Consider the following 16,156-nt stretch of genomic DNA (forward strand, 5'->3'; position numbering starts at 1 on the left):
ACAATACAACAATAAGCAGACACATTCCCTGCTCACAAGGAGTTTACAGTTTAAAATTACAAGAAGCGGGAAGAAAGATTCCTGACTACGTGGTTTGGTGGGGTGCTGTGTGTGAATCTGTGGGGTGCTGCATGTGATTTTGTCAGGGAAGGACATAAGGTGAGGGTGGAGGGGGTTCTGAGCATGCCCCATGGCCACATGCCTTTGATGAAAGAGATCCGGAGGGATCCTGAGGTGTGGTCTTGCTGTCCTGGCTGGCATCAAGTCTGCAACTAAAGGGCTAGGAATTGCTCTGGGGAGGACAAGGGGAGCTTCAGACGTGCTGGAAACTGCCCAGAGATCTCTGACAATGGAAGGGACAGGCTGCTCCGAGGTTGGAGCCTTGGTGTACTTCCACCAACAGAGCTGACAGTCACCTTCTGTGTGTCCCCCAACAGCCTAGCGCAGCCCATCCAGCTCTGCAAGAACGCAATCTCCACATTACAGATGGACTGGGGGTGGTCTGGGAGCACTGGTGCTCAGTAAACGCCATCGATATTGTCCACATCGATGGGAAGACTGGAGGTGTACTTCGGGTCATTCGCAAGGGTCATTCCCCACATTAAACTATCAATTTATTATTCAGTGGTACTAGGCACTTGGCAGAACTCCAGTGAGAGAAGAGCATAACTCCTGCCCTCAGGGAGTCTCTGATCTGAGGTATTTTAAGAAATCTGAGAAGTGGCCCAGGACTTTCAGAAATTCAAAGAGTGCGAGCGAAAGTGGAACTTCCTCTGCTGGTGCCATGCCCTTCTCAACCCCTGGAGGCCAGGGGCTCCAGGGAACAAGGACCAGGGGGAGTGGGAGGGGGACTTGGAAGGGGGTAGGGGGTGGAGGTGGGAGGCTGTGGAGGATTTGTCTAGGTTCCGGTCGAGTCTGCTACAGGAGGTGAAAGGCCCTGGTTGCTGTGGATTAGCCCTGCTTGGCTCCTGAGGATGTGGGATTACCCAGGGCACCCCAGGAGTGTGTGAGTTTAGCAAATAAGGATTAGCTCTCTTTAGAGCAGGGTGGGAATAAGTCTTAGGGGTTTATATCCTGGGGGCAATCCCTCAGACTAAAAATCTGGTAAATGTGACTGAGAAATAATAATTGTGGTATTTGTTAAGCACTTATTCTGTGCCAGGCACTAAACTAAATGCTGGGGTAGATATAAGATAATTGGGTTGGACAGAGTCACTCAACTTTTCAGTATCTCAGTTACCTCATTTGTAAAATGGGGATTCATGCTGTGAGCGTCATGTGAGACACGAACTGTGTCCGACCTGATTAACTTGTATCTACCCCGGTTCTTAGAATGGTGCTTGACAAATAGTAAGCACTTAATAAATACCATCTTCATCATCATCATCATCATCATTCCGCATGAGGCTCAAGGTCTGAATCCCCATTTAACACATGAGGAAACTAAGGTACAGAGAAGTTAAGTGATTTGCCTGGTGTCACACAGCAGACGAGTGGCAAAGCAGACATTAGAACCCAGGTCCGCTGACTCTCAGGCCCATACTCTTTCCACTAGGCCACACTCAGAGAGATCCTGAAGAAATAAAGATTTGGAAGGGTGCCCAGTTTATGAGGGCCCTGGACTGGAAGGGATGGGGAAAGTGGTGAGATAAGAGCATATATAGGCAGGTCATGTGATGCATGGCATGAAGGGAAGATCACAGGACTGAGAGTCAGGAAGCTCGGGAAGCTCCAACTTTGTCCTTGCCCAGCTGGGTGATCTTGAGCAAATCAGTTCATTTCTCTGGGTCCCAGTTTCTTCCTCCGTAAAATGGAGGTATGAGTGCAGTGGTTCTCAGTAAATACCCTCGGTATTATCAATGTTGATGAGGAGATTGGAAGTGTACTTTGGGTCATTTGGAAGGGTCATTCCCCACATTAATCGATCAATCAATTATTCAGTCATATTAGGCACTGGGCATTCCTTAATTTTAGCTTGTAAGCCCGTGTTGAGGCAGAGACTGTGCCTTGTTTTGGTCCCAACCCCTAGGGTCCAAGCAAGTGCTTAATAAAAACCATAACTAAAGGACGCATGACATGGATTGTTAATACCACTCTCCAAATTCCAACTCCTTGCGAGAGGCACAAGTTCAGAGCATCTTTTCTTGGTGGATGGAGTTAATAATTGCAGTATTTGTTGACACTTACTTTGTGCCAGGCACTGGGCAAGATACAAGATAATCAGGTCCCACATGGGGCTTTCTGTCTAAGTAGGAAGGAAAACAGGCATTGAATCCTCATTTTACAGATGAGAAAACTGAGGCACAGAGAAGTAAAGTGACTTCCTGAGGTCACACAGCCAGGATTTTCTAACTTTTCTTCTGACTCCCGCTCCCATTCTCTTTCCATTTGACCACTGCTTGACCTACCAGAGAATGTAACCCCAGGCACCTCCACCTTCAGGGAGATTCTTCAGTGGGGCCCCGTGAGTGACCGATGAGTGACCCTGAATTATGGAAAGGGAGGGAGACCATCCAGACTAAGGAGAGAAACCTTTCCATCACTCAGGACCAGCTAGGCTTCCAGGGCTCTGGGGGCTCCTAAGCCTCTCCCCAGGGTTGCTGATGACAAGTGGGGACCCTCTGGCTGTTCCCTAACCCCAGGGTCTGGTCCGGTCTAGATCCGACCCGGCTGGCTGCGTTCTACTCCTCTGTAGACTTGGGCCCCAGCCTTTCTGCTTCTTTCCTTAGCAGGGGAAGGCCGGTACACACTTCCACCTGTGACGTGCCATGTGGGACATGTGTGGCACCCGGATGGAACATACTCAGGACTACCCACCCACCTAGTCATCTTGTCCTCCGGAGGGCCCCCTGGGACCCTGCCCTGTGGACCCCAGCTGGCCCTGTGTGCCAGAAAATGTAGCAGAGCACTTGATCCCCTCACCTGTCTCCCTCTGACTGAACTGCGGGGCTGCTCACACCACCTGGAAAAATCTCTTTCTGACATTCTAAGATTCAATCTGGGCCAGTGCCTTTATCTGCCCCAGTGCCAGGAAATCACCCTCTGTCACCTTTCTGCACCATCCCCCAAAGAACCCAAAAACCATATTTCTCACACTTCATTGCCCTCCTCCCAACACCCTGTAAACTGGAGCAGAGGCTCCGCTCACGAGATTCTAACCTTCAGCTATTCCGGAGACTCAGATCTTGGCATTCACCACCCCTGCCTCCATGCCCTTGCACACACAAGGACACGCATTGCACATGTGCACACATGAACATAAACATACACATCATATGTACACATGTGCACACACACAAATACACACACATCCACACATATATGTGCTCACATTGTTTCCTCAATAAAGTCTGGCCCACAAGCAAAGGGTGGGGTGGACGTTGATGGATAACTAACACTCTCTGGCCTCAGACCCCTCCCCTGCAACAGGCAGAAACCCCTGCCTTGAGATGGGGGCTGAATCCTGAGGAGGCAGAGAAGAGGGCTCTGTCTCCAGTAGAGCTCTCCTCTCCCCATCCCCGCACATCTCCCCCCACCGAAGCCCCCATCTCACCAGGTCACACAGTGCGTTTTCCGAGGTGAGTATTTATCTTTCACTCAGACTCCACTTAAGCAGTGACATTTTTTTTTCGCTGGTCTCCCTGGAGATGCAACGTGTGAGGCAGTTGCTATGGAAACCCCTCTGCACTTTGCTCCGTGCATAAGGGGAAGCGATGACGTGTGGCTGTCACTCTAGTTACCAGGAGAAAGAAACTTTCAGTGACTATTTTTAAACTAATTATAGACTTGTCATTTGCTGAGCTCTCTCACTCATCCTCTCTCCTTACTCTTTCCCTTTCTCCCCTTCTTTTCCCTTTCCCTGGCTTCTTTTTCTCCCTTTGACTCTATTCTGTCTCCTTCCCACCCGTTAAGCCTCCTATTGCTTTTCTTTCCCTTCCTCCCTTTTTGCTTGGCTATTTCCTCTTATGATTGCTGTCCTATTTATTCTCCTCCCTCTCTCTCATTCCCTGTCTTTCTCTCTCCACCTGAAGCAGCATGATCTGGTGGAAAAAGCCTGGTCCTGGCATGGTATAGTGGATAGATCAAAGGCCTGGGAGTTGGAAAGTCATGGGTTCTAGTCCCAACTCATCTACCTGTCTGCTGTGTGACCTTGGGCAAGTCACTTCACTTCTCTGAGCCTCAATTACTTCATCTGTAAAATGGGGAACGAGACTGTGAGCTTCACGTGGGACAAGGACTGTGTCCAGCTTGATTTGTTTGTATCCACCTGAGCGCTTAGTACAGTGCCTGGCACAAAGTAAGTGCTTAACAAATACTATTATATCACCTTCTTGCCTCTATGCAATCTCGGACAAATCACTGAACATCTCAGTGCTTCAGTTTCTTCAACTGTAAAACGGGGATTAAATACCTGTTCTCCCTCCTCCTTCAATTGTGAACCCCATGTAGGACAGGGGCTCTTGTGTCCACCGAGATTAATCTGTATCTTCTGCAGTGCTTAGAATAGTGTTTGACACAGAGTAAGCACTTAACAAATACCATGATAATCATCATCATCTCCACCTTTCTCTTCCCTTTCTCTTTCTCCCTTCTCCTCTTCCTGCCCTCCCTGGTCTCCCTGCTCTCCTCTCTCTCCTTCCTTTCTGTCTTCACAGTCCTTATTGCTTTCATCCTCTCTCATGCCCCCTGGGTTCTGGGCTATTCCCCGGATCATCAGTGACTGAGCAGGTGTGGGACAGGGAGAGGGCAGAGTTGTATGTCTCAGGGCTCTTAAAATCCAGGTTGGAAACTGCTGAGCCTTATGCAAACCGCCCTCACACTCCACTGTCACTAGAAGAGAAACTGAAGCGTGGGGAGAGGAAACCACTGGACTTGGGGATTGCACTGTCCCGGGGAAGCCGAGGAAAGGATGAGTCAAATCACGAGGGGCATTCTCATCCAACGGGAAAGAGCAACAGAATCAACAGATCTGGATTCTAATCACTGGCCAAATGTGTCATCTTGGGCGAGTCCCTGTCCTACATGGGGCTCACAATTTAAGGAAGAGGGAGAACAGGTATTTAATCCCCATTTTACAGATGAGGTAACTGAGGCACAGAGAAGTGAAGAAACATCCAAGATCACACAGCAGATGAGTGGCAAAGCCGGGATTAGAACAGTGACTGGCACATAGTAATCGCTTAACAAATACCATTATTATTATTAGAACCCCGGTTCTTCTGACTCCCAGGTCTGTACCCCATCCACTAGGCCAGGCTGCTTCTCTTTGGGATTTAGTTTGGAATTTATACTCTCTAGTCAGGCCATGTTGGAAGCGGATCCCAGATGATCTCAAGGCTGGAAATGCACCTCAGAGTTGGGTGGCTGATTAGGGAGGGATGACTGAGTTCTCTAAGATTTGATAGCCCAGTTTCATGTCTCCTAGGTGTCAAATGTGGTCAGGGGTGCCCACAAATGTGTGCCCAGGGGTGGGCAGAGTTCACCTGGCCTTGGTTCATCTCGGCTGCCAGCGTGACTTGGCACCACTGCCCTCTGGTGGCTCTCATCACTGCCAATTCCAGAAATCCACGGCCTGGTCTCCTCTGAGGCGGCTCTGGGTGGAGGATGGAGATCGGTCTCCCCGGAGTGGCTCACCGGCCCGTTTCACACTTCACCTGCACAGTTCCGACTCCTGCCGAATCTCTGATTGCTCAGTCTGCCGTGGAACCCGAGAAAACGGAGTGAAACCAACCTCGCGCTCATACGCTATATAGCCCCACCACATACACGCACAATGGCACGCAGGCTCACACATGTTCGTACATTTCTTTACTTGCATTCTACGGGGCAGAAGGCAGGGTAAGGGTCGTGGTTGAGACAAGTAGGTGGATCGGAGAGATTCAGGGACTCCTAGGATCCAATGGAATTGAAGGAAAGCTTGGCGCTGATGATGCTCTCTGTCCCTCCATTGCCCTCCAGCTCCTGATGGGGGTGATAGCATGGCACAGAGGGGAGTATGTGTGTGTGTGTATGTGTTCATGTGTGTGTCATGTGTAAATGTGTTCGTGTGTGTGCACACCACAGGAGAGTGAGGGATTGGTGTGCTGTAAAGGTGGGTCACGAGGGGCAAATGGATGTGTGTGAAGGTCTATGCCTCAGTTCCACATCCGAATGCAAAGATGTACCTACCTTTTTTATTTCCTTATGAAAGCACATGCATACATGGCTATGTTCTTGAGGGAAGGGATATGAGAGTGTGTGGGTTTCGAGGGTAATAGCCCGGTCAGAGGCCTTAGGTTTACTCCGTTCCTGGTTTGCATTTCTGTTTTCAATGTGGTTGTTCATCCAAACCTTTTGTTTTCTACCCCTCCCTACCTCCTCCCCTTTTAAAATAATACATCAAGTGCTCTAGAAATCCTGGAATGATTAGTTAGTTCCAAAGTAAATTGTTCATCTGTGACTGCCTAGTGAGTTACCATAGTTACCTTCTTAAGCACATGGCCCATCACTATGGTAACAGAGGGGAAGCACTGCTGGTTGCCCCAGCAACCAATATAATTGTAGTGCCACTTGGAAAAGGGGAGGTGGCAGCAGTGGGGAGAAAGGGGAGGGTGGAGAAAGAGAGAGGAAAATGATAAAACCACCAAATTTTCATCCACAGACCTCAGTCGAAGTCTCTTCCAGAGTATTACCTGTGCAGGGCAGGACAGGCAGGCCTGAAGAGCTAGTGACTGGAGTTTAGCTGCCCCTGATTGGTGTAGAAAAGGTGCATTTAGTGATGTCAGTGGGAGAGGGAGGAGGGAATCATGTGCTAAGGGGAAAATATTTCGTAAAACTCTTCCGGGGTGGAATAGGTGGGGAGGAGTTGTATTGGCCACACCAACTCACCCACTATTTCCTAGTGGCAGAAGATGCTGGTTTCAGTCATTCTTCCTCCCTCCTCCTCCTGCCTCTCATCCCCTCTTTCTCCCTCTTCACACCTCCAGGCATCAAGAGACCAGGGCCTCACTGTGTGTACCTTGCAGGAGGGCCCCTCTCAGCTTCATGTCAGTAGAGAGCTTATTTGTTCCCGGGATCAGGCTGGAAGAAGAAGGAGCTGGAAGCTAGCTGTAGGATTTGTGGGATCGGGAAATTTGGAGAAACCTGTTACAACCAAGAGAAGTAGAACGGTGTTTTCTTCTACTGGGCTTTCCTTAGGACAAACCTCTAGAAGGTGTTCATTCTCAACCCCATCTTGGTGGCTACCGACAACTCTTTCAAATACTGGATAGGGAGACACATGTGACATCACAAGCGCCATTTTGCCTAGGGCCCAGTTGAAACCTGGAGCATTTCTCCAAGTGGGGACCCCTGTCCTGACCCACTTACTTTGGAGCTTTCGTGGTCCCCTACCAGGTGCCTCTGAGTGTAGGTGCTACTGGGCTGCAGGGGGCATGGAGGGCACAGACATCAAGGACATCAGAGCAACCGATTCCATATTGGTACCACCATCTTTCGGTACCACCATCTCAGTGGCCACCAGACAGGGTGCAGGCCAGCTGAATGACCAGATAAAACAGATGGATGACCACTAGCCTCTCCTCCATGATGGCCCAAGTCCATCATTCATTCATTTGATTGTATTTATTGAGCGCTTACTGTGTGTAGAGCACTGTACTATGAGCTTGGGAGAGTATAACTATAAACAGACACATTCCCCTGCCCACAACAAGCTTACAGTCTAGAGCGGGGGAGACAGGCAACAATACAAATAAATAAAATTACAGAGATGTACATGAGTACTGTGGGTCTGGAAGATAGGAAGAGCAAAGGGAACAAGAAAGGGAGATGCAGAAGGGAGAAGGAGATGAGGAAAGGTGGAGCTTAGTCTGGAAAGGCTTTGCTGGAGGCTTCTCCATCCATCCGCCTCATCTCCCTCTGCAGCCATTGAGTTAGGGATCAAGATAGGCGGAGGCAGGATTTCTCTCTGCCTTTGACATCTCTCCATAATAATAATAATGATAATAATGATTGTGGTACTTATTAAGCACTTACTATGTTCCAGGCACAGTACTAAGTGGTGGAGTAGATACAAGATAATTGGGTTGGATACAGTCCCTGTCCCACATAGGGCTCACAGTCTCAATCCCCATTTTATAGATGAGGTAACTGAGGCTCAGAAAAGCTAAATAACCTGCCCAAGGTCATACAGCAGCCCAGGGGTGGAGCTGGGATTAGAGCGCAGGTCCTTCTGACTTTCAGGCCCATGCTCTAACCAAACTGGCCACACTGCTTCTCCTGTAATTACCTGTGGCTCCTCTGTGTGGTCTGCAATTATCTCAATCAGTCAAATAATGATGCCCCTCTGGATTTTAAGCTCGTTTTGGGCAGGGAATGTGTCTACCAACTCTGTAATACTGTACTTTCCCAAGTGCTTAGTACAGAACTCTGCAGAAAGTAAGCCCTCAATAAATATGATTTATTTATTGATTGAATGATCCTTACTGAGAGCCTACTGAATGTAGAGCACTCAGCCAAACAACTGGGAAAGTACAGCAGAAACAGAGTGCAAGTGACTTCAAGGAATTTACAATCTAATGGAAGAGACGAGCAGACATAAATGATTTGCAATAGTAGGAGTCAGAGGAATGGCAAGGATACATCAGGTAAGGGTTCAAATATACCAGGATAAAATGACAGAATAAATATTCATACGTGCTGCGGATGAGCCTAAATACCTAAATTCTTATATTACCACTTGGATTGTTGGAAATTAATCAGGAGAAGCTGCCTGGAGGAGGTGACATTTTAGGAGGGCTTTCAAGGTAGGGAAAACTATGATTTGGAAGACTTAAAGTAAGGAGGGAGTTCCAGGTGGGGAGTAGGTGTGAGCCAGATGACAGAGGCAGGAGAGTCAAAAGTAAAGAATAGTTAGAAGGTGAATTTGGAAGGAACAGAGTGTAAGCTGGGTAACGGTGAGTGAAGAGAGCTGATCTGTGAGGCGGAGAGCGCTGGTGGACAGCCTTGAAGCCAACGAACAGGAATTTCTGGTTGATATAGAGGGAAATGGGACCTATAGGCCAGTTTGAATGAGTGGGTGGAGAGGCAAGTACCGAGTGATAATTTAGACCAAATTGGGACCACTAGGTCAGTAGGGACCACTGGGATGGGTGAGGAAGTTGGGGGGAGGGGAAGGCCTTGGGAGTCGGGGGGGAGGGGAGGCCAGCTGGCTCTGGGGCGAGGCAGGAGCCACCCTGGCGCGAAGGCTCATAAACATTCCCCCTCGTGTCAGTGTGACTAATTTGTTAGTCTTATCGCTGGCAGGATCCTGTGTGCCTGCCCATCCCTGGCAGAGGCCATAAAACTAATGTAGTGAGGCAGCAGTGCCGCCTGATGATGTATGCAGCTCGCCCCTGAAACAGGCATTAGCTTTATGAACCGGGGGGGTAATTTAAAGGCAATAGCTGTCATTAGACCTGGAGGAGAAGTTTGTGAGGAGCTAGACCCACAACCCATCTGGCCCCAGAGACCCTGGGATGTTGTGGAATTGAGAGAGAGGGTCCGTGGAAGGGCCAGAGAGCCGCACCAGAGTCCGCAACCTAAAAGGTGGGCCCCAGCTCTGGTCTCACCTGCCTATTTGCATATTATTTGTGAGAGGATTTTTATTTTAGTGACAAAGAATCAGAACTCTCTCTGTGGTCTCCCTTCCCTTCTCTCCCCTGCCTCCTTCCTTTCTTTCCCTCCCAAAAAACCTGGGGGTGAAGCTGAGGAGATCCAGCCTAAAAAGAAGTCTTCTAGGATGCCACCAGCCTCCCCTGGGTTTTGAGAAGGTTCCTCTGGGATCTGGGGTCCCTTGTCAACCCTCTCATCCTCGGACACTGAACGTGGCAAAGTGGAAGGAGCATGGAACTGGGAATCAGGAGATCTGGATTCCAATTCCAGCTCTGGTGCTGGTCTGCTGTGTGGCCATGGGCAAATTACTTAGTCTCTCTGTGCCTCTGTTTACTCTTCTATAATAAGGGGATGAAATACCTGCTCTCCCTACCTCTTAGGTTATGAGCCCCATTTGGGTCAAGGGTCTGATCTGATTATCTTACCACAGTGCTTGGCACAGAATAAGCACTTAAGGAATATTTAACCAATCAATCGTATTTATTGACTATTTACCGTGCACATAACACTGTATTCACCCTTTGGAAGAGAACAATAGAACTGATAGACATCATTTCCCCCCACTCCTGAAGCTGTTATTATTATTATTAGGGAGTGGAGGGTTTGCCATAGATTGTAAGCTCACTGTCAGCAGGGAATCTCACTGTTCATTGTTGGGTTGTACTTTCCCAACCACTTAGTACAGTGGTCTGCACGCAGTAAATGCTCAATAAATATGATTGAATGAATGAATGAATGAATGAATGAATGAAGAAATCCAGAAAGGGACAATGGCTGGATGTGGCTTAGGGTCTTGTGGATAAGGAAGGAGCTATGAAATTGCAGACTGTTGAAACCTGCAGAACTTCTGCATGAGACCAACTATAAATGGCAAAATAAGTCAAAGGCTATGTGAACATACACACACATACACACAAGCAGACCTGTACACTAGCACAAATGCTCACACAGACACAGCCGGTCCTCCAAGTCCAAACCCTACACAGCATAGCTAGTGATTCCAGGCCGCCCTAGCCACCCCAGCCCTAACCCTATCTCCAAGTGGTAACCCATGGCAGTGACCCACCAAGATGAGCTTCCAAGGGCTCGTGGACCACCGGCCCACCCTTCCCATCCAATTCTAGGACACTTTCGACTCCAGCTGCAGCTAAGAGATTCAGTGAGGTGAGTTAATATGACCTATCCCTGACCCGATAAATAATCTCAAGAACAGTGATTCCACCAGGGCCAGTCCCAAGCCCATACACCGTATTTCTCACCAGCATGCTGCCAACCAAGTGTGGACTCCACCAAATGAAGATTTGAGACTGTTTGATTTGTTCTGCAACAACTTTGATCTTTGGAGCTGAGGGTGGAGAGAGAGAGTGTGTGTGTGTGTGTGTGTGTGTGTAATTGAGTGTGTGTATATTTATGCTCTCATGCATGTGTATGTTCACATGTATATGTGTGTGCAAATAGCTTTGATTTACTTTTCCATTTAAAAAGGATGTCCCAAAAGTCAGCCTCATGCAGAGGTTCTGAAGGTTTCAACAAGTCTATAATTTCATACCTCCCCGCTCTATTGCTGCTCTCAAATCTGACCCCTGGCCTGCCTGCTACTGCACATTTGGGGTTCCCATCATTTCCCACCCTCAGGTATCTTAAATTTCTCCTTTCAAAAGTAGCCCCAGAAGTCGGGCCAAATTCTCTCCAGGTTCCCAATTCCCCTCAAATCCTGCCCCCAAAACAAAAACCACTAGATTCTCACATCTCCATTCTTTGGCTCACATAGTAATCATTCTGTCTTAGAATACCTGAGGGAAAGGGAGGGGAAAGAGGATTATTATACCATTTAACTGATGAGTAAACTGAGGCCCAGAGAGAGGATGTCATTAGCCCAAGGTACTTCAACTTAGGGACCTAGAGCTAGTTATGACTTCTGCTGTCTAGTCCAATCCTTTATCTAGTAGAATGGGTTGAATTTCTGGAACTCTCTGGGCATGCTCTCTTAGAGTGCTTGCATCTGGCCTGCAGTTGGGCTACAAAGGCCATTCTAGGGCTGCCCTGTTCTCCCTTCATCCTGGTCGGAACCTGATGCTGACAGAACCCCCTTTCGTTTGCTCTCCGGTTGTTGTCTTTGGCAATCTCCATTTCCCAGCTCTGGCTCTCTGCTCCAGGGCTGCAGACTCCTCGAACAGCGTGTGCTAATGAAGGGTAATCTGTAATGACTCCATCTGGCGGGCAGCTGGTCTGCTTCCTGCAGGAGAAAGCAGAGGCCCTGCAAACAGCCGACAGAGGCCTTCCGAAGTAAGCGGCGAGCTTCTGGATCTGATGGAGGGCCCAGGCAACACCTGTCCAGGGCAGGAACACTGGAGACTTCGTAGGGGTGAGCAGCTTGATAGAGCAACGAGGCTAGAGAGAAGGTACTGGGTTAGAACGGTGCTAGGTACATAGTAAGCGTTTAACAAATTCCATTATTATTATTATTAGTGGGGCTCTTTCCACTCCCGAGGACTAACCCGATGTGGACCCCGGAAACCTACAGCCCAAACCCAGCATCCAGTTTGAGGAAAATGAACAGGGCCTGGAAGTAGGGGGGAGGTGATATTTGAAGGACGAGCTGCCGTTGAGATTTTCTTTAGATTCCAAGCCCCGTGTGGGCAGGGTTTGTGCCACTTTCTCTCTTGTACTCTCCCAAGTGCTAAGCACAGTGCTCAAGAGCTTAGTAAGTCACTTAACTTCTCTGTGCCTCAGTTACCGATTAGTAAAATGGGGATTAAACTGTGAGCCCCATGAGGGACAGGGACTGTGTCCAATCTGATTACCTTGTATCTACCCCAGCACTTAGTGAGGACATAACAAATACCATAATTATTATTATGATTACTCTTATTATTATTAGAAGTGCTCAGTGAATGCCATTGATTGAAGACTCTAAGGCTGGAGTAGTGAGCAGGAGGTGGGGAGGAAAGAGGAGATGGAGATTCTGCCACCCAGGGTCAAAAGTAATAATAATAATAGTGATGATGGCATTTGTTAAGTGCTTACTATGTGCAGAGCACTGTTCTAAGTGCTGGGGGAGTAACAAGGTAATCAGGTGGTCCCACATGGGGCTCACAGTCTTAATCCCCATTTTATAGATGAGGTAACTGAGGCCCAGAGAAGTGAAGTGACTTGCCCAAAGTCACGCAGCTGACAAATGGTGGAGTCGGGATTAGAACCCGTGACCTCTGACTCCCCAAGCCCGGGCTCTTTCCATTGAGCCACGCTGCTACTTCTCTTAAGTAACTGCCAACCTCCACTGGAAGGCCGAAGGATGAAAGAAATAAGACTGTAATCTCATTAGTCTGTAAGATCCTTGAGGGCAGAGAGTGTGTCCACTATAGAAGCAGGGTGGACTAGGGGAAAGAGCATGGGCTTAGGAGTCAGAGAACCTGGGTTCTAATCCCAACTCTGCTGCTTGGCTGCTGTGTGACCTTGGGTAAGTCACTTAAGTTCTCTGTGCCTTGGTTTCCTCACCTGCAAAATGAGGATTCAAGACCCGTTCTCCCTCCTTCTTAAACTTGTGAACCCCATGTAGGTCTTGATTATCTTGTATCTGCCCCAGCACTTAGTACAGTGCTTGGTAGCAAGTGCTTAACGTATCGCAATTAACACTAATAATAATGTTGGTATTTGTTAAGCGCTTACTATGTGCAAAGCACTGTTCTAAGCGCTGAGGGGGATTCAAGGTGATCAGGTTGTCCCACGTGAGGCTCACAGTCTTCATCCCCATTTTACAGATGAGGTATCTGAGGCCCAGAGAAGTGAAGTGACTTGCCCAAAGTCACACAGCTGACAAGCGGTGGAGCCGGGATTAGAACCCATGACCTCTGACTCTCACGCCCGTGGTCTTTCCACTGAGCCACGCTGCTTCTCTACCAACTCTTGGACTCTTCCAACAGTGTAGTGCATTGTTCTACCCACAGTAAGCGCTCATTAAATATCATTGATTGGTGAAGAAGAAATTATGCCTGCTTAGAGGAGGTCTAGGCATGGAGACAGGAGGATGGGCCAGATAACCTCTTGAGTCCCCAGCCATCTTTAGGATTCTAGGAGCAGTGTGCGGATTTTCAGGGATTAGAAGCTCTCAGCCTCCTTGGGGTTAAACAGCCATTCACGCAACTCCCAGGAGAGTCCTCAGCGAGAAGAGGAACAACTTTCTGATCCTAAAAGCAGAAAATCCAATCAGCTCTCATGGCTCATGTGTCTCCAGCCAGGGAAGGAGAGACTAGGAGTGGAAGAGGAATCGGCAGGCCTGGTTCCAGGAACTGCATGCGGCTCCGACTCAACAGAGTCTGAAATGGGCCGGGAAAGCGGAGCGCCACCAGCCTGCCGCCACCGCCACGCTGGATGCTTGGGCTCCCCTGTCATTCGGGTCGCCTCGGTGCCAGCAATTACTTCCAGGAACAAAACCGCACGTGTGTAAAATGGGGCCCGCCGTTCGCTCGTGAGTCAGCGAGCCTTCTCCTCAAGGCCCGGGGAGGCAGCTGCCCCCTGCACGAATTAATTGAGAGTGTTGTGGACCGCACAGTGTGGCACCAGCCAAGCTCCCAGGTCTCCCGGTGGGCACGTTAACTAGGGATGGGGTTGGAGAAGGGCCTAGCTGTCTCTCAGAGAGCAAATCCGGTCGGGGTTGGGAGGATGGGTGCGGAGGGAGGGCCAGCAAATCATGTGTGGAGGGCGACGGCGGCTGGAAGAAAAGAGGCAGTGGAGAGTGAGAGATTTCAGCTGCGGCTTCACAAAGGGCCTGCTCAAGGAGCTCTCGGGAGGGGAAAAATCTGTCCTGGCAATGGAGCGAAGGGGAGGGGAGGGGAGGGACCGCCCCAGACGCTGCCGCTGCCTCGGTTCCGGCCTGTGGGGGAGAGATAAGGGCAGCCAAAAAGCCAAATGAGTTAATGCTCACAAACTGGATTAGAGCGAATGAGACGGGCTTGACAAATATATCTAGGGGGCAAAACAAGCTGGGAGAGAAATGAGGCCACTGATAAGAGGGTGGGGCTGGGATCTGGGGCTCACCCGAGAGAGCTTGGATGACTTGGGGAGGGCAGGTGGGGAGGCTAGGCTGACCAGAGAGGGCTGGGGCTAACCTCGGGGTTGTGCCTGAATGGGGAGCTGGGGCTGAATTGAGGGGGTCTAGGGTTGAGCAGGGGGGAGCTGGGATGATTTGGAGGGGGGCTGGGGTTGATCAGAGTGGGGGGCAGAACTGAGTGGAGGGTTGGGCTGACCAGAGGGGGGTTGAGGCTGACTGTAGGGACTGGGGACCTGGGATTGACCAAGGTGGTGGGTTGACCAGATGGTACTGTGGTGACTTTGTGGGGAGTGGGGGGCTACTCTAAAACCAAACTACTCCCTATATCTCTATCTTATCTTTCTCACCACCAGTTCCTCACTCACATCCTCCCTCTGACCTGGAACCCCCTCCCCTCGATAGCTGACAGACCATCATAACCCTACTTTCAAAGCCCTTCCAAAATCAGATCTCCTTCAACAAGTCTTCCCGACCAAGCCCTCACTACCCCTATTTGCCTTCCCTTCCGTGTCACCTATGCACTTGAGTCTGTACCCCATAAGCTCTTTCATTTTCACCCTATCCCGACAGCACTTATGTACGTATCTGTCTGTAATTATTTTAATGTCTGTCTCCAACTCTGTGAGCTCCTTGTGGGCAGGGGATGGGCTTGTATTGAAATCTCCACACTCGTTAAATGCTCAATAGATTGCACTGATAGACTGATTGGCCAAATGGAGGTGGGCCGGGGCATGGTATTCCCTTGGTGACCATGTTCATCCTCTAAAGATTTCCAAGTTTCCCTGTCTTACAGCGGAGACAGGCTGGATAGGGTACAGTGGCTCCCACTCCCCAGCAAGGAAACCGAGGCCCAAATAGGGTGAATTGAGTGTTCAAGAAAAGCCAGGATTTGGCCAAGGTGGGCTCTGCCCCTTGGGTCCCTCCCTGCCTCTCCAGCTCTGCCCAAGAAAATGGGAAAGAAGCAGGACCAAGAACAGGAGGACACGGCCTAAAGCTGGGATGAACCTCTCCAGATCGGGCAGGGAATCCAGCAGGAGAGGGTCAGCCTTGGATCAGTACTGGGTGTTCCTCGGACCAGCCCTGGGTGACACTGACACTATTAACTGGGAGAGCTGTGGAGAGGAGAAGCTCAAAAGGAACCTGATGGGGCATGAGGCATCAGAGCTGGGAGCCGCTGCAGCTGGAGCTCTGGGGAACCCACCCATCTGTCTGAGGCCAGGACTCCGGGGAACAAAGATTGGCCATATGGGCTATTGTGGAGAGGCTATAAACCCCTGGGGCTGAATGAATCTCCTGGGAGGTATAGACTTGGGGAGGGGAAAAGGAAAAGGTGGCACCCCCAGAAGAAGCAACATTACCTAGTGGAAAGAGCATAAGCCTGAGAGTCAGAGCACCTGGGTTCTAATCCCAGCTCCCCAGTTACCTTCTGTGTTACTTTGAGCAAGTCACTAAACTTCTCTGTGAAATGGGGATTAA

General features: G+C 49.5%; 1 protein-coding gene and 1 long non-coding RNA gene across 9 annotated transcripts in view; one reads left to right on the forward strand and one right to left on the reverse strand.

Moving 5' to 3' along the window:
* The window catches only part of CELF6 (CUGBP Elav-like family member 6), a 183,010-nt gene that overhangs the window by 116,699 nt on the left and 50,155 nt on the right, over positions 1–16,156 (forward strand). The window lies entirely within an intron of this gene.
* LOC114812184 lies at positions 5,794–6,397 on the reverse strand. The gene is made up of 2 exons (XR_003759840.2): positions 6,169–6,397; positions 5,794–5,961 (listed from the first exon to the last, which is right to left on the reverse strand). It is a non-coding gene; the product is annotated as an uncharacterized LOC114812184 (long non-coding RNA).

Source organism: Ornithorhynchus anatinus, chromosome 5 (assembly GCF_004115215.2).
Source record: "Ornithorhynchus anatinus isolate Pmale09 chromosome 5, mOrnAna1.pri.v4, whole genome shotgun sequence".
In the NCBI taxonomy this organism is placed as follows: domain Eukaryota; kingdom Metazoa; phylum Chordata; class Mammalia; order Monotremata; family Ornithorhynchidae; genus Ornithorhynchus; species Ornithorhynchus anatinus.